Source organism: Rhinatrema bivittatum, chromosome 4 (assembly GCF_901001135.1).
Source record: "Rhinatrema bivittatum chromosome 4, aRhiBiv1.1, whole genome shotgun sequence".
In the NCBI taxonomy this organism is placed as follows: domain Eukaryota; kingdom Metazoa; phylum Chordata; class Amphibia; order Gymnophiona; family Rhinatrematidae; genus Rhinatrema; species Rhinatrema bivittatum.
This window is the reverse complement of record NC_042618.1, coordinates 382,487,984-382,513,064: the sequence shown is the minus strand read 5'-3', so window position 1 is coordinate 382,513,064 and position 25,081 is coordinate 382,487,984. Positions and strand designations below refer to the sequence as shown.

Here is a 25,081-nt window from a genome sequence, read left to right as displayed (position 1 = left end):
TAACACCTATTACAAGGTAAGCAATTTTGCTTTATCCCAGGACAAGCAGGATGATAGTCCTCACATATGTGTGACATCATCAGATGGAGCCCTGATACGGAAAACCTCTGTCAAATTTTCTAAAAACGTTTGACTGCCACAGTGAAGCCACTGAGCATGCCCATCATGCCATGATATTCTCAGCCACAGGGGTCTCCCTTCAGTCTCTTTATTTCTGCGGTGCTGTAAGCATCGCGTAATAGGAGCTCTGAGAGATTTTCCGTCACTTTTTCCTCACAGAAAACATAACTTTTCAGTCACAAACTTTATCACTTGGGTCTCCCTTTGACATAGTAATTGGTGAGTATGTTTTTGAATCATTTTTCGGTCGATTCCTGTCACCTTCACTTGGTACCCGCAGGCCATCGACCGTTATCCGGCCTATTTTTTAACATGGCTTCCGGATTAAAAAAATGTCCAAATTGTAACCGAACTATGTCGATCATCGACCCGCACAATGTTTGTGTTTTATGCCTGGGATCAGGCCACGATGTCCGAGCTTGTACAACTTGCGCCCAGATGACACCTAAGGGCAGGCGTGCCTGGTTGGATAAAATGGAGGAGCTGTTTCAAAAACTCACTCCATCATCATCTTTGACGTCATCATCAAAGAAATTATCACCCTCTGTTGAAAAACATCGAGGTAAGAAAAGGGCTGATGACCGTCTGTCACCGACCACATCCGGATCTTCCATAGCGTCTTCATTGACATCTAAAGAACATCGTGAGAAAAGACGCCATTGGCACCGTTCCATATCTGATCCATCGGAGGGAACGACATCCACATCGGCTCCGAAGGACATCGAGCCAATGCCGAAGCGAGTCCGGGTACTAGAGCCAGCACGTCCCTCTGGACCCAGTCCCAGTCTTCAGGGAAGAAGTGACTTCCATGGTCCAGCAGGCCATCGTTGAGGCGTTCCAAAAATTCTAGCCTCCTTCCATCCAGCACCGGTACCGATACCGACATCGACACCAGAACCGTCGATTTTTCAACCCCTACTGAATAAAATCGATGCATTACTCAGAGCTTTTACGGCACCAACACCGATGGCGCCGACAGCTCCCCCGATATGGCCATCAACACCATCGATGCCAAAACTTCCACCTATGATTCCTTCAATTCCAATCCCAGGCTCATTAGAGGAAGATGGGAGAGACTCTGATTCCGTCCCGGGGCCATCGGGCCTTCAACACTTCCGGACACCGACATTACCTTCGATGTCTCTCACTGATCCATCGATGCCCTCGTGACCCGGTCCATCGGGCGATGCTGGCCATTGATTGCCATCGATGCCATCGAGACCTTTCGATTTCCCATTGATGCCTTTGCTGCCTCCTCTAATACCAAAGCAGATTCCAACTCAACCATCGAAGTCTGCTTCTAAGACAAAACATCACCAACAAAAACATAAACCAGGTCCTTCTGAGGAACATTATCAACCTCAATACAGTCCTTAGGAGGATGTAGACACTGACACTGATACAGATGATTTACAGTCAGAGCCTTCTCCACCAGAAGAGAGGAGGAAATCCTCTCCTGAGGATTTGTCATTTGCAAATTTCATAAAGGAAATGGCAGATACAATTCCTTTTGAATTGCTTACCGAAGAAGATACAAGACACAAGACTCTTGAAGTGTTGCAGTTTGTGGATGCACCAAAGGAGGTGATGGCAATACCCATTCATGAAGTGCTTCTAGAGCTACAGCATTGATTATGGGAACATCCTTGCTCTGTACCGGCTGTAAACAGAAGAACAGACGCAACAAACCTGGTACAACATACCCCAGGTTTCCAAAAACTGCAATTGCCACACCACTCAGTGGTCGTCGAATCGGCTCAGAAAAAAGCCAGAAAACAAAAACCACACTCTTCTACCCCATCAGGAAAAGAACAGAAGTTTTTAGATGGCCTAGGCAAAAAGGTTTTTCAAGGATCCATGCTGGTATCTAGAATTGCGGCATACGAGCTTTACATGACGCAATATCAAAGAAACTTGTGGAAATAAGTTCAGGATGTTGCTGATAACCTTCCTTAACAACAACAACAGGCACTAAATACTCTTATTGCCAAAGGTCTGGAATCTGGCAACACGCGGTATGGGCAGCTTACGACTCATTTGAGATATCTGCCCGTCTATCAGCAGCTGGAATCAATGCACGTAGGTGGGCTTGGCTCAAGGCTTCAGACCTCAGATTAGAAGTCCAAGAGAGACTGGCAGATCTCTCATGTACTGGAGACAATCTCTTCGGAGAAAAAATTATGGATGCTGTCTCACCACTCAAAGACCATCATGAGATACTCCGTCAGCTCTCCAAGTTACCATCTGATAAGCCTTCCTCCATTCGAAAAACTAATAGAAGAGATACCAGAAGGCCTTTCTATAGACCTAGAAAGTACTACCCACCTGCTACTTCAGCGCGTTCTTACCGTCCACCACAAAGAGGACGTACACGCCAACCAAAGCAAACAAAAACCCAGCCACCTCCACAAACTGGTCCAGTATCTGGTTTTTAAAATACATCAAGAGAACAGAAGTCTCTCCTCCAATCCTATGCCCCACTTACCAGTAGGAGGTCGACTCCATCATTTCAAACACCAATGGAGTATCATTACCAAAGATCAATGGGTATTAGCCGTACTGAATTGGGGATACCATCTCAAATTCAAAACAATACCCCAACAGTCGCCACCCAACACATTTTGGACAAGAACTGTCATCACATCTCAACTTCAAGTAGAACTCTCAACTCTGCTGACCACCAGGGCTATCGAACCAGTTCCTTGGTCTCAGCAAGGCAAAGGGTTCTATTCCCGCTATTTCCTAATTCCAAAGAAAACAGGTGGCCTCCGCCCTATCTTAGACCTCCGCAATCTCAACAAATTTCTTCAAAAAGAAAAATTTCGGATGGTATCCCTGGGAACCATCCTTCCATTGCTTCAACAGGAAGATTGGCTTTGTTCTCTAGATCTTCATGATGCTTATGCACACATACCCATTTCCAGACAACATCACAAGTACCTTCGATTTGTCGTGGGGAAACATCATTACCAATATTGAGTTCTGCCATTCGGACTCGCCTCTGCGCCTCGAGTATTCACAAAATGTCTATCAGGAGCTGCTGCACATCTAAGAAAAGACAGCATTCATGTTTTTCCCTACCTAGACGACTGGTTAATCAGAAGTCCATCCAAGCAGGGAGCACTGTGTGCCTTAAAAAGCACAATAGGACTGTTGCAATACCTGGGATTTCTAATCAGCCATCAAAAATTCCACATCGAGCCGTCTCAGCTCCTTATTTTCATCTGAGCAGACCTCTACACCACAGTGGCGAAAGCTTTCCTTCCAAATGACCGTGCCAACAATCTAGCATGCTTGGCGAACTAAATAATCCACTGCCAGTTTGCGTCTGCCATTCAACTTCTAATACTACTAGGACACATGGCCTCTACAGTGCATGTCACCCCTATGGCAAAGTTAGCCATGAGAAGAACTCAATGGACTTTGAAATCTCAATGGTTCCAAGCTTTCCAACCACTGTCGTACACAGTTCAAATCACCCACCAATTACGCCTTTCGCTCCATTGGTGGACGAATCAAGGTGCCTTAAAAGCAGACCTCCCTTTCCAGCAATCAATTCCACAAGTCATCTTAACGACAGATGCCTCCAATTTGGGATGGGGAGCACATGTCAACAGCCTTCAAACACAAGGGACATGGACTACGCTCGAAATGAAGTGTCAGATAAACTTCTTGTAACTTCAAGCATTGTGTTATGCTCAGTATGCCTTCAAAGACTGCCTTTCCATCAAGACTGTGCTGATACAAATGGACAACACAGTAGCAATGTGGTACATAAACAAACAGGGAGGCATGGGCTCTTATCTACTCAGTCAAGAAGCAGTGCAGATTTGGGCCTGGGCTCTCCAACACTCTATGCATCTCTGAGCAACTTATCTGGCAGGCATACAAAACATCCTAGCAGATGATCTCAGTCAGCATTTCCATTCCCACAAATGGTCTCTGGATCCCGTTGTAGCAAGCAAAATCTTTCAACGCTGGGGTTGCCCAACCATAGACCTCTTTGTGTCCAAACTGAATCACAAAGTGGAAAGATTCTGCTCCTTCCACGGCCGTCGACAAATGTTCCCCAGGGACGCCTTTGCTCGCCCCTGGAACACAGGACTTCTATATGCGTATCCTCCGAATCCGCTCATATCCAAAATTCTCGTGAAGCCAAATCAGGACAGAGGATCAATGATCTTCATAGCCCCGTACTGGCCTCAACAAGTATGGTTTCCCATACTCCTCGACCTCTCAATCAGAGAACCAATTCGCCTTAGCACAACGCCCACTCTCATAACTCAGAATCAGGGCAAGTTGCATCATCCCAACCTGCCAATTCTTGCCCTGACATCTTGGATGTTGAAAGCTTAATTCTTTCAACTCAAGTCTCTTAAGTTCTCGTAGCTTCATGAAAGCCTTCCACACGTAAATCTTACCACTTTAAGTGGACAAGATTTACCAAGTGGTGCACACAAAAAGGTTTTGACCCTTTCTCTTGCCCCACTCCTTCTTTATTGGATTACCTGTGCCACCTTTCGGATTCTGGTCTACAGACATCCTCTGTAAGGGTACACCTAAGTGCCATAGTGGCATACCACAAGGGAATAGGGGATGCACCAATAACAGCGCAACCCCTAGTGAGTCGGTTTATGAGAGGCTTACTCCACCTTAAACCTCACATTCGACCACTGGTTACTGAATGGGATCTTAATTTAGTGCTAACAAGACTCATGCGATCCCCGTTTTAGCCTCTGCACTCCTGCGATGAAAAATTTCTTACATGGAAAGTATTTTTTCCTAGTAGCCATTACATCTGCTAGGAGGGTCAGTGAGTAGAATTTTAATTTTTTTTTAATTTTTGGGGCTTCTGACTTAATATCGCTATGATATATATATATATTTTTTTAATTTATGTTTATTGCCGATTAAACATCAAAAGATATGCAATACTGGTATGTCACTGACAAGAATACAAAAGACAGAGATACAAATAAAAAAATAAAACTCACACAATGATGTCCACATACATGGCATATCTTGAACGTTCTATGAACATATAGTTTTCTGTTTTCGGGTAGTCCTTTATCTTATCCCCCTCCCCTCCCCCCTCCTCCCCTCCCCCCCCCCCCTCCCCAATTATGTGACCATCATGTACTTCCTGTGGCTCACAGTCCAATGCTTAAGGGATAGTACAGTTCTTTACGCAGTCTTGCATGGTGGATGTCAGAGTATTCCAATATTTGCTCCATATCGCGTGACACCTTACGATCGCCTCCTGGGATTTGGTATTGGCAGTCATATATTCAAACTGTAGGAGCTTATAAAGTCTATGTTTCCATCGTTCTACCCTTGGGGGCTCCTCTGTTATCCACTCAGCCAGAATGGGTTGCAACGCAACCAGCAGAGCTTTTTTAAAAAATAACTGGTCTTCCTCGGGCAGTGCACCTATATTACCTTGAAAATAGCGGAGTAAGCATACTTCCGGTGTCATTGGCACCGTAACCATTAACATTGTGGCCAGAGCCCTGGTCACCTGTTGCCAATACTGCTTTAACTTATCACATTCCCAGAGGACATGCAGGAAAGTACCCGACTCTTTATTACATTTCAGGCAAATGTCTGTGGAACACAGTTTAGCAAGATACATCCTGGATCTAGACATATACATACATCATAAAATCTTATAACCTGTCTCCCGTAAGGGAACATTTTCTGAAATCGCTAAACAGTCTAGCCATATCTGGGAAACCTCTTTCGTCGTCAGGCAAATCCCTGACTGATGTTCCCATTTCCTTTGTATTTCTATTAGGGTCTCCTCCGATTGTATCTCCCTGAGAGATCTGGAAAATATGGCACATGAATTCTGCTTCTTACCCATAGGTGTAAAAAATTCTGTTAATTGTGTAGCAGACTGGCTAAGCCCATATGTGTTCTGTAAGGCCTGTATATAATGTCTCGCTTGGAGAAAGGCATAGAAATCTTTAGAATCCAGCCCAAATATGTCCTGTAGTTCTCTAAAGCTCAGCACCCCTGCATTTTGTGCATCCCACAATTGAGATACCCTTACCAACCCTCTGTGTTCCCACTTTTGAAACACTGGACTGAATAACCCGGCCTCGAATTGTGGGTTCCCCCGTAATGTCAGATACTGCAAGTGTACGCCATTACTGGCCATTTTCTCTCCGCTGAGACAGGACCAAGCTTTCCTACATGCTTTAAGCAGCAGACTGTTCTTATAGGGAACAGGCACCTCCGCTCCCCGTACTTGTAGCAGATTTTCAGGTTTATATGGGCGCAGCCACTCCGTAATGAAAGCGTAAGGAGTGTAGGAACTAGTTCCCTGTATCCAGTCTTGCACATGACGTAAGAGACACGCTAAATTGTAGTCTCTCCAGTTAGGGCACGAGAGTCCTCCCTGAGCGAACGGGCGCATCAATGATTTTAGGGATACCCTCGCCCTGCGTCCTCCCCAGAGGAAGTGGCGTATTATTCTATTTATTTGTTGTAATCCCTTTTAGTCAACCAGAAGGGAATCTGTTGGAGCACGTATAACCAGCGAGGCAACTCCATCATTTTTAGAAGACTAATTTTCCCCATCAAAGACAGAGGAAGCGAAGCCCAGCCACGAAATCTATTTTCCATTTTGGCAAGGAGCGGACGAATATTTGCCCCTCTCAGCTGTTCGACTTCTCTAGTTAGTTGGATTCCAAGGTAACGCATATTCTGGTTTACCCACTGTAATGGGAATGTCCCTTCCCATCCTTCCTTCACTCCCTTCCCTATGTCCATTGCCTCCGATTTTTCCTCATTGATTTTTAATCCTGCAAAGGCACCAAATAATTTCTGATGCATTAACACTTTCGGTAACGACTCTTGTGGCCTTGTCAGGAACACCAGCACGTCATCTGCAAATGCAGAAACTTTAAATTCCTGTGTCCCCCTCTGAAAGCCTGTGATGGATTTATCCTTCTCGATCTTGCGTAATAAGGGATCAATAGTTAAGATATATAATAGCGGGGAGAGGGGGCACCCTTGTCTTGTCCCCCTGTACAGTTGAAAGTCCTCTGACAAATGACCATTGGCTATAATGGCCGACTTCGGAGCATCATATAACAACTGTATATTTCGCATTATGTCTCCCTGAAACCCATATCGGTCCAACACGGAGAAGAGATAAGGCCAAGAAACCCTATCGAAGGCCTTCTCCGAATCAAACCCAATTATCAAGGCCTGTAAACTTGTTGTCTTGCATTCCTCCAGAGCTATTAGTAGTTTGGTAAGGTTTGTTGTTATCGACCTCCCCCTCACGAAGCCTACCTGGTTTGGCATAATTATAGATGGGAAAACTAAGCTCATGCGGTCTGCTATTATCTTAGCAAATATTTTAGCTTCATAATTTAGCAAAGATATCGGTCTATATGACGATGTAAAAGCCGGATCCTTACCCGGTTTCTCTATTACAGTAATATAAGCACGAGTGAAACCTTCAGGGAAGCGCTGTCGTATTTGTGCTTCTTTAAAAAAGTTTAAAAGGTCCGGGGCAATTTGATGTAGAAGGGTTTTATAGTATTCAGCACTAAAGCCGTCGGGCCCTGGTGCCTTGCCCCGTTTACTAGATGTAATGGCACCCACTACTTCTATCAAGCTGATAGGTTTATTTAATTGGTCCAGCTGCTCCGGACTGATGCTTGGAAGTTGAATATCGCTAAAAAACTCTATTTCTTGTTCAATTCCACCCTTTCTATCCTCTGTATAGAGCTGGACATAAAATTCCCGAAATGCTGTGCAAATGTCTGAATTCTTACTAATGGGATTACCCTGTCTGTCCCTCAATTTAGCAATATAAGATTTCCCCCTCGCTAGCTTGGTCATATTTGCTAGCAACCGTCCGGCTTTGTTTCCGAATCGAAACCATTTATGTTCTCCTGAAAGCATCGCCTGTTGTGCTTTTTTATGTAGCCATTCGTTTAAAGAGTACAGAATGGCCTGATATTCTTCTCGGTTTGGAACAGTGTTATGAATGGCCAATTTTGTCTTAGCTAGTTTAAGTTGGGTCTCTAGCCGTTTAATATGGGCGTGCATGTTTTTAGAGCGAGCTATCTGATAGGCCAAAATTTCCCCCCTCATTACAGTTTTCCCTGCTTCCCAAAACAATATGGGGTCATCTTTATGTAGCTGATTGAAAAGCTCATAATCCCTCCATTTTTCCTTTAGGAATTCTTGGAATTTTTGATTATCCGCTAAATACCCCGGGAATTTCCACATATTATTTCCAGGAATCTTAGCTCTGCCTATGACATCTATCCCGATAATTGCATGATCTGAGATTTCGATAGGCCCTATTGTCGCTTTTCCAATCTGCGGAAATAATTCCTCTGCCACCAATATGTAGTCAATTCTAGACATTGTAGCGTGTGCCCTCGAAACGTGGGTGTAATCACGTTCGGTAGGATGTAATGTACGCCATATATCTACCATATTTAGTTCTTCACAGAGATATTCAATTCCTTTTTTCTTCCCTCCCTGGCTAGTGGTTCCCGGCCCTGACTTATCAAGAGTGGGATCATGTACACAATTGAAATCCCCCATCATAATTAGGGAACCCTTAGTGAGCTGTATTAATTTGGCTACCAAATTCTGAAAAAAAGAATGTGAGTAAGCATTGGGGCCATACACTGAGCAGAAAGTGTATTCCTTTCCCTGAATTTTCCCAGTCACTATTAAATATCGACCCTTATTGTCGCTTAATTGAGAGGTGACCTCTAGGGAAATACTTTTATGTACCAAGAGGGCTATTCCCGCTTTCCTATGATCTGCTGGTGAATAGAAACATTGTCCCACCAAACTACGTTTTAATTTTTTACTTTCATCGTCATTAGTTTTTGGGGGGTTGGAAATGCGTTTTCCTCGCGCTATTACCCCTTACTGTATAAGGGGTAATATTAGCATGTGGAAAACGTGCGTCTAGATGGGGGCTAACGGTGCACTCAGCCTGAATCGGCCTGTTTGGTAGTAATTGCCAATCCATGCAGGTTACCCCTATGTTTCTGTTAAGAGTAGTCACTGCCACTCTGTGCAGTTTACCTCAAGTGTTATGTTAAGGGTAGTAATATTAAAAATCAAAACCATGCAACTATCAAACCCATAACAAAATTACCGCTAGCAACATTTTTACATTCAACATTTTATTTAAATTCCTTTTCTAATAATTCCTAACATTCTGTTTACTTTTTTGACTGCTACTGCATATTGAGATGAAGATTTCAAAGTACTGTCCAGGATGACGCCCAGATCCTTTTTCTGGGTGATAATTCCTAATAAGGAACCTAACATCGTTTAACTACAGCATAGGTTACTTTTCCATGTGTGCATCACTTTGCACTTGTCTGCATTAAATTTCTTTTGTCATTTGGATGCCTAATCTCCCAGTCTTGTAAAGTCTTCCTACAGTTTCTCTCAATCCACTTCTGATTTCACTACTCAGAATAATTTTGTGTCATCTGCAAGTCTGATCACTTCACTTGTCATTCCCTTTTCCAGGTCATTTCTAAATAAATTAAAAATGACAGGTCACAGTACAGATCCCTGAAGTATTCCACTGTTTACCTTTCTCCAATGAGAAAACTGGTTGCGACCGCGGCCTTTGTATCCTGTTGCGACCGCGAGGCCTATGAATCCTGTTGCGGGCGTGGCCTACGGCTGGTGTTGAGGGCACAGAGGCGCGGTCGCTAGCTCATAGTAGAGTGTGAGCCCCTGAACCATGACACGACTCAGGGAGGAGCTCCAAGGCACACTGTCAGAGGTGAGAGCGTGCAAGCACGGGCGGAGCAGGAACAAGGCAGGACTAGAACTAAGGCAAGGAACTTCAGAACAAGGAACAAGGTAGGATCAGCCCTCCGCTGGACCTACATGCACCAATGAGTCCCAGAAATGCAATACAGGTCTCAGGAGTAGCCCTCCGGCCACTCAAAAGCCCTTCCGGACCTGCCGCTTGGGAACGACGAGTGCATGAGACCAGACAGAGGCTGAGGACTTGGAACTTGGAAGACTCAGACAAGGACCTGGAACTTTGAAGACTCAGACAAAGACTTGGAACTTGGAAGGACTCAGACGAGGACTTGGAACTTGGAAGGACTCAGACGAGGACTTGGAAGGACTCAGACGAGGACTTGGAACTTGAAAGGTACAGGTGGGCACTGTCCCTCAGGGCACCCTACGCAGCTCCCCATGGGCTGGTCACGGACCACCCTGTCTGCTTACATGCCCTACACAACCTGGGAAGGCTGGTCGCGGACCACAGGGGAGCGAGACAAGCACCAGAAGGGGATCCAACCAAACGAGGCTCCAATGACCAGAAACAGGAACTGAATCAATACGGATTTACCCTTGGGGTGGCCATCTAGAGGACTCAAAGAACTGGAAGACTCGGAACTTGGAAGACTCGGAACATCTTGAACATCAGGACATCTGGAACTAGGATGAGGCAACGAAGGAGATCTGACGAGGAATGAGACCAGGAATATCGAAGTCATGGAACGAAGAGCCATCTTAGACAAATGAAGACCACGGAGTGTCTTGACTGGTAAAGAACATGGACGACCATGGGATCCAATTCGATGGCCCTGAGGAACAGGAACTGAGCCCTTTTATAGGGCTGAAACAGGAAATGGACTGAGCCTGGCTTCCGGTGGGCCCACGGGCTTTTCCTGCCGCTGGCCCTTTAAATAGATTGAAGAGGCACACGCCGGTTCCTAGGAAGGGCCCAGGAGTGGAAGCAGGACCAAGGACAGCGGCATCCCTACAGAATGGAGGAGAGAGGTCCTGGCGGCAGCGCACAGGCTGCATAGGAGGCAGCGGCAGCTTCCTGCTGCCTGAAGGTATCTCAGCGGCGTCTTCCCTTGCCAAAGGCGGAGTCAGTGGCAGCGGCTCGAAGCCGCGAAGATGAAGGCTTTCTGGGGGCGACACTTAGGCCGTGAAGGGGAGAACAGCGGCAGCTCCTTGCCGCAAAGCTGAGGGCGTCCCGGGGCAGCACTAGGCAGCAAAGATCGAAACAATGGCGGCGGCTTCCTGCTGCTTGAAGGTCCCAGCAGCATCTGCAGCAGTGGCCCTAGGTCTTGCAAAAGTGAGTCGTCAGCGGCTCCTGCCGCCGCGGATGGGGGAGTGCAGCAGTGGCCTCCTGCCGCAAAGCTGGGGATCTTGGTGACAGTTCTTGCCGCGAAGGGCGGCGGTTACAGCGACAAGGCCGGGGTGCAAGCCGAACATCCCGGCCAGTTTGTGATGGCGGAGAGTGAAGGGCCTGCTCACGGGATACGCTCTGCGAGCAGGATCGTAACTGACTGCCATTTATTCCTGCTCTCTGTTTCCTATCTTTTAACCAGTTTGCAGTCCACAATAGGACATTGCCTCCTGTCCATGACATTTTATTTTTCTCAGGAGTCCCTCATGAGGGACTTTGTCAAAGGCTTTCTGAAAATTAAAATACGCTATATCTATTGGATTAACATTATCCATATGTTTATTAATCCCTTCAAAAAAATGTAGCAGATTGGTGAGGCAAGACTTCCCTTGTACAAATCCATGCTGACTGTGCCCTATTAAACTATGCCTTTCTATATGTTTAGTGATTTTATCCTTTAGAATAGTTTCTACAATTTTTTTCAGCACTGAAGTCGGGCTCTCAGGTATATAGTTTTCCCAGATCACGCCTGGAGCCCTTTAGAAAAATAGACATCACATTGGCCACCCTCCAATCTTCAAGTATAATAGATGATTTTAATGATAGGTTACAAATTACTAGTAATAAGAACAAGCCATACTGGGTCAGACCAAGGGTCCATCAAGCCCAGCATCCTGTTTCCAACAGTGGCCAATCCAGGCCATAAGAACCTGGCAAGTACCCAAAAACTAAGTCTCTCTGCAATTTCATTTTTGAGTTTTTTCAGAACTCTAGGGTGTAAGCCATTTGGTCCTTAAGATTTGTTACACTTTAGTTTGTCACTCTGCCCTATTACATCATCCAGGTTCATCGTGATTGTTTCAGTTCTTCCAGATCATCACCATTAAATACCATTTCTGGCACAGGTATCTCCCCTCTGTATGAGCATATGCATAAACCAGGGGTGGAGTAGATGAGAATTACACATGGAATATAACCACAAGGAAAGAGTGTGTAATAGGAAAGTTCAGCTTGTTCTGTTCATTCACAAGCAAGGACTTTTTGCATTCACCAGTACCGCTGTTTTCTTCCAAAGCTTGATCACAAGAGAAGGTATATACACATTTTAGTCCCTCGACAGAAATGTGTTTTGCCAAAGGGCTACATCAGGAAGAACCAATGAAAGAGCTCTATGAGATCAAAAGATAAACAGGACTTAATTAGAACAAAGGCAACAACAAGATTACAAAGTTTAAAAATTACGTAAGGTATATAGAGTATACATATAGAGACAGAAAAAGAGAAGTAAAACATAATTTATAATGAATGTTACCATATGAGACATGTTTAATTTATAGATAGATAATAGAAGGAAGGAGGAGGAGAGGCAGGAAGGGGGAAAGAACTGAGGGGACAAAATAGGATTACTTACATGTTTCAACAGGGCACAGGAAAAGTTGTAATAACAGTAATTGAAAAGAAGGTAGAAAAGTTACATACTGTTCAGGTAAGTAAAAGTGAAGCTAGAATCTCGGTAGATACAGTAATGTGGTAAACCTGATGTTTTTTTATCTAGATAAAGAGAGAAAGGGAACAGAAATGTGGAAGTATGAACTGGTTTGTTATACAAGAATATACCGTGACTGCTGGCATACGCTTCTCATGGAAAACAGTGCAAAGCAAAAGTTTAAGGCTAGAAAAATAAATGATTAAAGATAAAAATCAGAGTTAAAATGTAACTAAAGAAAACCAGACTGAGGGAAATTAATTAGAAATTTATTGTATGTACAGGCTGTGTTAGAAAATGAGCAGTCTATGACAGTGTTCTAAGACCTGGTACTGCAAGTAGATAGTTCTTAGCATTTTAGTTTATCTAAAATGAAAGATGCAAGAAGGCTGCGGTCAAAAAATACCCTTAGAAAGTCCAAAAATATACCTCAAACTTAATAAAGAAATCCTACTCTCTGCCAACTGTAAAACTTTCAGAAACCCATGTAGGAAATTAAATATACAGTGTTCCCGGCAGGAGTTGTTGCTTGTGGTAAAATATACAGACAAAAACTCTACTCTTTTAAAGTTCTGCGTCAAAAGAGGCTGTTACTCAAGTGAAGGAGCATGTGAGCTCTGTCCTCCAATCATAAACCAGATGTTTATGTGAATGAGGGGGATTACTAAGTAGAAGAAAAGGACAGGTACTTTAAACTGGGTTAAAGACAAGCAGATAAATGACACCTGGCAAGGTAAATGAATAAAAATTATATATATATATATATATATATATATACTGGAAAAAGAAGAAGAAAAGAAACACAGCAACAACTTTAAGCTGAATAATAAAAAAATGGATGAATAAAAGTGGAGATGTTAAATTAAAAGAAACAGGACCATTCTATATCCCTGTTTGAACCCCCAGGGGACCAAAGATTGTAGTTCGTAAATCCACCTCTGTTCTTTCCGAATCAAGGAGACTGAAAAATTGCCTCCACGGCTAGGGGGCAGAAGAATTTCAGTTACACAATGTTATGGTTATTGGTGGATCCTTGGACACTGTGGCAGCTGACCACGCCCATGGGGGGCAGTCCCGTGAGGGACCACAATGTCAGGCTAAACTCCAGACAGACAAACACAGATTTGAATCTTTTATTAAACAATATATGGAACCACCAGAGGTGGCAGTAGTGAGTAGTAGTTGTAGAGCCCGGCTGGGCACTTTTCTCACAGAACGCTGGAACGGTTCCTCTGTAAGCAGTACTGTAGTGGAAAGAGACTGAGAGTTACGAGCACACAATAGAACTAGCATTCAGAGTCCCAAGTAGAATAGGAGAGCTCCAAGACAGGGAGAGCAGGACCTTAAGGAGCGAGTACCTGATCCCTTAGAGGAGAGACTCGGTAGCGTTGTACTCACTAGCAGTAGCCAAGATTCCACTAGATAAGAGGTCTGGCACCGGAGCAGAGGGCAGGCCCTCGAGGAGCGAGTACCTGATTCCAGCGAAGTGGTACTGTAGAGAGAGATGTTTCTTGTACTCACAGATGATGACTGTAGTTAGTTCTTCCAAGTAGAAGGTAGAAGTTGCAGGCAGCGACACAGGGAACATGGGCCCTCGAGGAGCGAGTACCGGTTTCCTGATAGTACCTGAAAGAAGCAGAGAGGCCCCCGAGGGCTACTCTGCCCCCCGAGGAGTGGCAGAGTAGCTTAGGAACAGAGAGCGAATCCCATCCGTAGAGTTCCGGTTGCTAACTCAACGAGCTAGCAAATGCAGTAGGCAGATATATCCTGGCATCGTGACATCAGAACAGGGGGGCACCCCTGAGGTTTGCGCCAACCTGGAAATAAAGATGAAGGCAGTGTGCGCGCCCTAGAGGTACCTTGAAGGAGAATGGCAAGAGGCAGCACCAAAGCCGGTCCGGGGACACTGGAGAGGTCGGCAAACAGATGCCATGGCGGCCATCAGTCCAAGGTAAGTGGGAGGAGCCGCAAGTAGAGAGAGGTAGGCGGGGCGAAGCCGTCAAAGACAGACGGATGCAACACACAAAATTTTAAATCATAGATCTGGTGATTACAGGTCTGCCAATGGAGAACCAAAGGGGCTTTTTCTCGACCCTGACGTATACAAGAACGATGCTGTATTATGTGTTCTCAGTGCTCTTGTAGTTTTGCCCACATAAATCAGGGGACAAGGGGAATTGAACAATATAGATGACACCATCTGAGAAAGAATTTTAAAAAGATCTTAAAGGATAACTTTTGCCTGTGATAAGATGCATGAACACACAGAACAATGACCACGTGGAAAATATACAAAAGTTTGTGTGTCAGATACTGGGGATTCTGGTTTCAATTCAGATGGTACTAAAAGATCTTTTAAGTTTTTGCCCCATGTAAATGCAAACCAGGGTGATTCGCTAAAGAGAGAATGCGGTTTAAGAATGGGCCAATAGTGTTTGATGATAGAAATAACTTGAGAAATATGTGTAGAGAAAGGAAGCACGCATGTTATCCTATCAGAACATATTTTTGGACGTTGTAAAAATAACAACCTCAAGATTGTCAAATATAAGAAATTCCAAAGAGACGCTTCAGACTTCACAAAGGATTTCATCTATCCCTGGATGACCCTATCCTGTCCCACATGGAAGAAGGTCTCCTTTGAACGTTCATCCTCTGACTCCTCTGGCAACGAATTATGTCATGCTACAATACCATCTTCCTCTTCCTCATCCTCAATGGACTTCTCTGCAGCTTCTTCTTTTTTAGAATCACGTCAGCCAACAGTATTGCATCCACTACTGTCCCAGGAACCTACCTGACAGCGAGGCTGGGAGTGCCCCTATAGAACCACATATTCCCAAACCTGAAGGACTTTCAATCCCTGACAGTGACAAGTAATACATGAAATGTTTTCATTTTATCTTCTAGGCAGCTCTCAGCAATCAAAATCAGTGTATTACACTATGGCTTATCTTTTGTGCCTACAGTACACTATGATCCCTTTACCATTAGATATTGCTTTCATCAATTCTTGTGTCTTTTAAAGATTAGGCTGTTTTTCTCTTTCTCTCCTACCACCATTGACAACTTGGTTATATCTCGGAGGTCACGATGGGTTCTCCTAGAACAAGCAGGATGGTAGTCCTCACAGATAGGTGACATCATCAGATGGAGCCCGGCAAAGAAAACTTTTGCTTTGACTGACACACTGAGCATGCCCAGCATGCCACTATCCGTGCGGCCACACAAGGTCTCTTTTTAGTCTTGGTTTTTCTGTGAAGTAGTTGCCTCGTGGTTCTCGGAGCTCTTTCCAAAATTTTCAAAAATTTCTTTTCATCAAGAATTTATCCTCTGCTTTTCCTCTGCGCGGGGTCCCTCTTCGCTGTTGGTTCCCCCAGTGTCTTGGTAGGTGTTTCTCTCATTCTTTGCATTCAATTCCAGAGCGTGTTGCCTCCCGGTGGCTGCCAGCCATCGACCGTTCGCTGGCTTATTTTCATGGTGTCTTCCGGTTTTCGTAAGTGCCCCCAGTGCCCATGGACCATGTCTCTCGTGGATCCACAAGAGGTCTGTATTCTCTGCCTGGGGGCTTCCCATGATGTCTGTAGGTACCTGACAGTGCTCAGATGGCCCCCCCAAGGGCCATTGTTCCCAGCTGGACAAGATGGAGCAGCTTTTTGGTGCCAAAAAGTCGGCTCCATCAACTCCGGTATCGGGGATGTCGACACCAAAGGGTCACAGAGACCCCTCCGACTTGGTGTTGCCCTCTACTTCCTGTCCGATCCCTCCCTGGGAAGAGAGGGGCTCGGGGGACTGGCCCCCATACGGAGCCAGCGCCTACACTGTTAGCACCCCTGCTGGACCGTCTCGACATCCTATTTGGTGTGCTACCGATGCAACTGGTGCCCAGGGCTCCTTCAGTTCCCCATCGGCGACCGAGGTCCCCCTCCAGAGTGATACTGATTATTGGATCCTCCGAGGAGGATGATACGCAATTGCGCCCGATGCCCTTGAAGGCGCCTGCACTCCTCAAGCCTATTCCTGGGCCATTGGGAGTCCCAGGGCCGTTGGGTCCTTTGGGGCCCTCGGTGCCTCTGGCACCATCGATGCCCTTGAGGCCTTCGGCACTAAGGTTGCCACAGCAACCCTCGATGCCACTACTGAGGGGAATGGTCACTGGCCTCTCTCATTGTCCACCCGGGGACGTTAGTGAGGAGGATGAACCATATGAACCGTGGAGGATGATGCATCTGAGTCCTCTTCTGAGGAATATGGCGACTTTCCTTCCAAGCCTTCTCTGCCAGATGAGAGGCATTGCTCTCCCCAGAAGACTTCTCCTTCGCTGGCATTGTCAGAAGCCATTCCTTTCCAACCCCTCACAAAGAGCTGGTGGAGCACTTGCCTCAACAGCAGCAAGATGCGCTAGTGATACAGAAGGGCCTGGAAGCTGGGAAGCATGAGGTAAAGGCAACCTATGACGTCTTTGAGATGGCGGCCAGAGTATCAGCTGCAGGCATTAGCGCCCAACGCATGGCCTGGCTTCGGGCCTCCAACCTTTGGCTGGAGGTTCAAGGAAGACTGGGGGACCTGCCCTGTACCGGAGAAAATCTTTTTGAGGACAAGGTCAGAGACGTAATCGCTCAGCTCAAGAACCACCACGAAACCTTGCAGTAGCTCTCGACTAGCGCCTCAGACCCAGAGTCTTCGGTGTGCAGGCCTTCATCAAGGACCTTGCAAGCCCTTTTACCACTAGGAGATACTACCCTCTAGCTTCATATATCAGGGCATCACGTGCCACAACCAGGGGGTCGGCCTAGCCAACAGCTTGCCCCCAGGCCCCAACCCATGCTGCAGCACAGCCCAGCTTTGGGCTTTTGACTGGCGGTGAAAGAGGGGATGCCAGCTTCCGTGGCCTACGGACCCTTGCCCACCGGTCGGAGGCCAGCTGTGTCTGTTCACACAACACTGGGCCCCCATTACCACCAACTGCTGGGTTCTGGCCATCGTGCAACATGGTTACTGCCTGAACTTCAGAACAGTCCCGATGGATTCTCCGCCATTCTCAATGTAGGACCCCCTCAGGACATCGGGCAGTCCTCGAATCAGAACTCTCGGCCTTGTTAAAAGCCGGAGCTGTCGAACCCGTGCCCCGCTCTCAGCAGGATCGGGGATTCTACGAGAGGTATTTTCTGATACCAGAGAAAACAGGCGGCCTCCACTCATTCTTTACCTCAGAGACTTAAACAGTTTCTTACAGCGAGAACACTTCAAGATGGTCTCTGTGGGCTCCCTGATCCCTCTCCTTCACAAAGGAGATTGGCTCTGCTCTCTTGATCTGAAGGACGCTTACACACATATAGCCATATTCCTGCCTCACAGGATGTATCTCCGCTACCTAGTAGGCCACAGGCATTTCCAATACCGGGTGCTGCTATTCAGCCTTGCCTCAGCCCTGCGGGTTTTCACAAATGTCTGGCAGTAGTAGGGGCATGCCTGCACCGCAATGGAGTGCACGTGGGTGACTGGTTCATCAGGAGCACTGCACAGAAGGGTTCTCTGTGCTCCTTCCACTTCACAGCCAAAGTGCTACAATCACTGGGGTTTGTGTTCAATCTACCCAAATCTCTTTTGAGCCCATCCCAGCAGCTGGCATTTATTGGGGCTCTGATAGACCCAACTCTCTCCAGAGCGTTTCTTCCCCGGGACCGCGCCCAGATCCTGGCATTGATGGTGTGCTCCATCCGCCAGTGTCGGACACTTTCTGCCCAGATACTGCTCCACTTGCTGGGCCACATGGCAGCGTTGGTTCATGTCACTCCACTTGCCTGGCTAGCCATGCGGGTAGCACAGTGAACACTTTGCTCTCAGTGGCTCCAGGCCACTCAGGACCTCTCAGCACCAGTGCACGTTACCTCGCCACTCTGTGCCTCCCTCTCCTGGTTGGAGAGTCCAACCAACTTGGAAAGAGGCCTTTCCTTCCAAGCGCCATCTCCCCAGGTAGTACTGACCACTGATGCCTCCACCTAGGTGTGGGGAGCACATGTGGACAGTATCCACACGCAAGGCATGTGGTCGGAGCAGGAGAAGAGTTGTCAAATAAATTTCCTGGAACTGCGAGCGATCCGGTACGCCCTCTCGACGTTCCAGGATCACCTGGCCCACAAAGTGGTTTTGATCCAGACCGACAACCAAGTCGTGATATGGTACATAAACAAGCAGGGAAGCACAGGCTCCTTCCTGCTTTGCCAGAAGGTGGTACATATTTATGTTCAATATGTTTTTATTGAGTGGTCCAGAAAATAAGACAAATATATAACATGTATAACCAGGGTAAGAAATACAAAACAACAATGCCAATAAAGCCTTATACAATACTCTTACCCATGATGGTAGCTACCACTACAAACTTTTCTCCCCTTATAAACAATAGGTCTGCCCCGTTTACCTCCACCCCCCAAAGCAAACTTCTGTAATCACCAATACATGCGAAGCATACCCCCAACCCCCTCCCATGCACTCTCCCCACCCCACAGAGATCTATAGCCAAAAAAAACATAGAAGTCCAGCTGTGATCCATAACTCGCAAATTCAGTCATTGAGGACCAGACTCCGAGCTCTGTGAGGCAGTTTTTGGAGATAGACTTCCCACGTCTGTAGAAAAAGTTTCCGGAGTCTCGGCGAAGTTCTGGAAGCCAAATTTTCATATTGCATCAAGCGATGAAAATGTAATCTCCAGGTCCCGAATGATGGCCCCGTCTGTTCTCTCCAATTAAGTAAAATCACTTTTCCCCCCACAAGTCCAGCTTTTTTAATCAGAGCTCTTGAGTCAGGGGCTAGGTACTAGAGAGCGGGTGATACAATGAAATAACCACAAATATGGCGAATGAGGTAGTCGTGCCGCCACCAATAGTGCTAAGTAAGCAGTAATTTGTTGCCAATACCTTTGAGAGTTCTGACAGTCCCAAAAGACATGTGCAAAAGTCCCCTTCCCTTTCCCACAGCGTAAACATTGATCCGAATCTGCTAGCCCTGCCTTGAAGGCGATGTGGGGGGAGATGTATGCCCTGCGTAAAAATTTGAGGTGCATTTCACGGAAATACATATTACTGGTGACAGGTATGACCCCCCTCACACTACCCGTAAAAATACGGGTCGTCACCTGAAAACTACCATCCCTGTTCCATCGATCCACAGAAATCGCAAATGAGTCCCTAGGGGAACTCATGGCCAGCCCCCGGTAATACATGGATAGGGACGGTTCCTTAGTGGCATCCAGTTTAAAGAACCCATCAATCGCCTGGAAGGTCACCAAATGCTGTTCAGGTCTCCCCAGGGATGTAACATAATGACCCAGGTGGTACATATTTGAGTCTGGGCCTTGACCAAGGACATGCTCTTGTGAGCAGTTTACCTTGCAGGAATGGAGAATGTGGTGGTGGACTGCCTGAGTTGAACATTCCACCCCCATGAGTGATCGCTCAACCTGACAGTTGCGGACAGAATCTTCCACCTGTGGGGCATTCTGGATGTGGATCTCTTTGCCTCCCCCAGGAATTACAATGTGATCCACTTCTGCTCCCTGTACAGGGAGGACGGGCAACCAGCCTCGGATGCCTTTGTCCAGTTTTGGGGCAAGGGCCTACTGTACGCTTATCCTCCGCTTCTGCTGTTGGGGAGGACTCTCGTGAAGCTCCAGCAGGACAGGGCACCATGATTCTGGTTGCCCCATACTGGCCACAACTAATCTGGTTCCCGATCCTGCGCGACCTATCAATCCAGGAGTCCATACGTCTGGACACCTCCTCTGACCTGATCATGCAGGATCAGGGCAGTTTGCACCACTGAACCTCAGGTCTCTGCCCTCACTGCCTGGATGTTGAAAAGGTAGTCTTGCAGTCCCTCAACCTCTCTGATACTGTGTCGCAGGTACTGGTGGCTTCCCGAAAAGCCTTCCACCAGGAAGTCTTACCGGTTGAAGTGGAGGAGGTTCTCTGTCTGGTGTGGGGCAAAGGGCCTAGACCCTTTCTTCTGCTCCACTCCGTAACTATTGGATTATTTATGGTCCCTTTTGGAGTTTGGTCTACAGACTACCTCGATCAGAGTCCACCTGAGTGCTATCAGCACTTATCACCAGGGGCTAAGTGGTACACCCATTTCTGTGCAGCCCTTGGTGGGCTGCTTCATGAGGGGCCTGTTGCAACTAAAGCCCTCTCTGAGTCCTCCTGTTGTGTCCTGGGACCTCAACATGGTACTAGCGCGGCTCATGCAGCCTCCTTTCAAGCCTATGCGCTCCTGCGATCTTAAACATCTCATCTGAAAAATCATTTTCCTGGTTCCAGTCATCTCTGCTCGCAGGGTCAATTAAATTAAAAGTCCGCTTCAGGCTTTAGTGACATATCCACCCTATACAAAATTCTTTCATGACAGGGTGGTTCTACGCACTCACCTTAAGTTTCTGCCTAAGGTGGTGACTGATTTCCATCTCAATCAGTCCATCATTTTCCCACCTTCTTTCTGAAGCCCCATTCCCACCAGTATGAACGGGTTCTGCACAGCCTGGACTGCAAGCGTGCTCTTGCTTTTTATCTTGAGCGCATAGTGGACCATCGGCAGGCCACGGAACTCTTTGTCTCCTTTGATAAAAACAGACTTGGCATTGCAGTGGGCAAGCAGACCCTGTCCAACTGGTTGGTGTACTGTATATCCTTCTGCTACGAGTAGGCGGACCTTCCGCTTGGAGACCGTGTCAAGGCACACTCAGTTAGGGCTATGGCAGCATCAGTGATGCACTTTCGTGCGGTCCCCATCGCTGAGATCTGTAAGGCTGTGACATGGAGCTCCCTGCACACATTCACCGCCCACTACTGTTTGGACAAGGATGGCTGACATGTCAGTACCTTTGACCAGTCTGTCCTTTGTAACCTGTTCCAAGCATAAGAACCCAAGTCTCTCTACCTAGGGCCCAGTATCTGGTTCATGCTGCCTCCTGTTGTCTCCTACAGCACTTTCAATGTTGTGCCCGTTGGCACATAGTTAAGTGCTGTATTGCCGGGGGTAGCTTGTAGCTTGGTATTCATCCATCTGTGAGGACTACCATCCTGCTTGTCCTAGGAGAAATCAGAGTTGGTTACCTGTAACAGGTGTTCTGCTAGGACAGCAGGATCTTAGTCCTCAGGAAACCCGCCCACCACCCCATGGTTGGGTTCTCCATCAATTTATTTTATTTTTTTCACCGGTCTTTTTTCACTAAGATACTAGACTGAAGAGGAACCCCGCGTGACCGCATGGATAATGGCATGCTGGACATGCTCAGTGTGCCAGTCAAGTTTCTAGAAACTTTGACAAAAGCTTTCCGTGCCGGGCTCCATCTGATGATGTCACCCATCTGTGAGGACTAACATCCTGCTGTCCTAGGAGAACACCTGCTACAGGTAAGCAACTCTGCTATACTCCTGGCCCCATTGATTCACTGATTGCTGCATTTGAAAAAGTGGTCTTACATGACCTATCTTCCATTGAAGGTATTCCACAATGTCATTTCCAGAGCTTTTCTCATCTAGAACGCCAAGCATTGTCTACTGACACTGTCATCAAACCTGCTGACAAAGGGGGTGATATTGTGATCCAAAACTGCTCAGATTACATTTTGAAGGCTTCTTGCCAGCTCTCTGATTCAAGCTACTATAAACCTTTACCTCTGACCCAACAGCTGACCTACCAGCATCCATCTCTTCCTTGATCCAGCAAGGTCTTGACAACCATTTTCTCACCCCTAAAGAAGCGGACTTTCTCTTGGAAAAATTCCTAATCATTCCAACATTCTATATCTTTCTGAAAATTCATAAATCTCTTGAACATCCTCCAGGCCATTCAGTTGTGGCAGGGATTGGTTCAATTTTGGAACCATTGTCAATTCATCAACATTTTCTTAAGACCTTTTGTTTCCCATTGCCAATCTTTTGTGTGTGACTCAAGTCATTTTATTTCTCTTTTGGAATCAACTCCATTTCCTACTGACCCTTTTATACTAGATACTCTCAACATTGTTTCATTGTATTCTAATATACCACAGGAGGATGCAATTGCAGTAGTGGAATCCTTTTTGGCACTCAGAGAACCTACACCATGCATTCCCACATCATTTCTGACTTCGCGCATCCTATCACAGGTAAAAGTTGTCCTTTAAGATCTTTTTCGAATTGTTCCTCAGCTGGTATCATCTATGTTGTTCAATCCTGTCCCCTGCTTTATGTGGGCAAAACTACACAAACATTGAGAGCACATATAATAGAGCATCGCTCTTGTATATGTGAGGGTTGAGAAGAAGCCCCTTTGGTTCTTCATTGGCAGACCGGTAATCACCAGATCTATGATTTAAAATTATATGTAATTGAAACCCTTTTGCCTCCAAGCAGTAGAGGTAATTTCTCAGCCTCCTTGATTCGGAAAGAACAGAGGTGGGTTTACGAACTTCAATCTTTGGTCCCCTGGGGTTCAAACTGGGATATAGAATGGTCCTGTTTCATTTTAATTAAATTCATTTCTCTACTTTTATTCATCCATTTTGTCGTTATTCATCCTAAAGTTGTTGCAGAGTTTTTTCTTCTTCTTTTTCCAATATCTATCTATCTATCTATCTATCTGTTATACCTCAGGGGTTTAGTGTGCCCATGGGCCTCGGCCTGACCCAGACCTTCTAGGCCAAGCCAAGGGCTGACGGTCTACCTTCCGCCAGGCTGGCAAGCTCCCATGGCCAAACATCCGAAGATGTTGGAAGGTGAATGGTCCTCCGACCATTCCGGGCCCTTTCGGACCTGCTGCGAGCAGCATGGAGCAGCAGGCCTGGCCTGAGGTTGAGGGCAGATGGGCCTTGACATGAAGACATGACTGTGGATTGATGCGACGGCATCCAGACGAAGACACATGTCTGATGCAACGGCATCCAGGGACAAAGACACATGACTGATGCTACGGCATCACGAGGCACAAAGACTAGGGGTTGATGCAACGGCATCCATGGCGAGGACACAAGGCTGATGCAACAGCATCCATGACGTAGACACTTGGGATCGATGCGGACGGCATCCAGACGAGACTCTTGACATCCACAAAGGCAACACAAGGCATGGACATTGGCACTGTCTCTCAGGCCACCCGCGGGACTGAGTCGCAGACCACCCTGTCCGTTACGCGCCCTACACAGCCCTTGCAGACTGGTCACGGACCACGACGGGAGCGGGACAGCACAGGAACACACATCAGGACTTGACGGCTCAGGAACACAGGACAACCGTCCACCGGCAGGCTAGTCCACCCAGGAGTACTGCATCTGAGGGACCCCCGGCCTACCGGACCAGAAGGCTCGAGAGCGTTGAAGGTGAGGCGAAGGAAGGAACATCACGGAAGGCAGGAACACCAGGACGTAGGAGAACGAAGACACCTGGACATGGACCTCAGGCATGAAGACTTGGACATGGCACAATGGACGAGACAAGGAGCTCCACAGAGAGAAAAAGACCTTACAACCGGCTCTGGCAGGCAGGAGCCTTCAGAGCGAAGACTCACGATGACGATGCAAGGCACTGGAACAATGAACGGAGCAGCCCTTTATAGGGCTGAGCAGGAAATAGTCCCAAAGGTGGGGCCCAGACACTTCCTGTGTCTGGCCCTTTAAATACAGCAAAGAGACGCGGCCGCGCACCTAGGAGAGTGCAGGAGCTGTGCAGGACCGCGGACAGCAGCCTGCACCGACGTACAGCGCGTAGGAGCATCAGACGAGGCAGGGCTGGCCTGGAATGCAGGCCCAACGTGAGCAGCGGGTCCAGCCGCTGCAGGAGGCCCCGGGGGCAGCTCCAGCCACTACTCGAGCCCGGGGCTGCGGCCTGGACGCTGCAAAGAGGAACTCAGCGTCGGGGGCGGTCCCAGCCCCGTGGAAGGCTGCAGCTCCGACTGCGGAGCGGAGGATGAAGCAGGGTGGCCTCCTGGCCGCGTGGGCAGGCCGACGGTGGCGTCCTGCCGCGTCGGCGAAGATAACAGGGTGGGGTGAGTGGCCTGCTCGTGGGGGGACCCGGGGGCAGTGCAATTCATAACACTATATATATATTTTTTAATTAATTTACCTTGCCTGGTGTCATTTATCTGCTTGTCTTTAATGCAGTTTAAAGTAGCTGTCCTTTTCTTCTATTTAGTAATGCCCTCATTCACATAAACATCTGGTTTACGATTGGAGGACAGAGCTCACATGCTCCTTCACTTGAGTAACAGCCTCTTTTGTCACGGAACTTTAAAAGAGTAGAGTTTTTGTCTGTACATTTCGTCGTATTCGTGGGGGTCAC

At 47.0% G+C, this 25,081-nt stretch overlaps 1 protein-coding gene across 1 annotated transcript in view; it reads left to right on the top strand.

The window, feature by feature from the left end:
* The window catches only part of DNAH12 (dynein axonemal heavy chain 12), a 1,160,754-nt gene that overhangs the window by 280,711 nt on the left and 854,962 nt on the right, over nt 1-25,081 (top strand).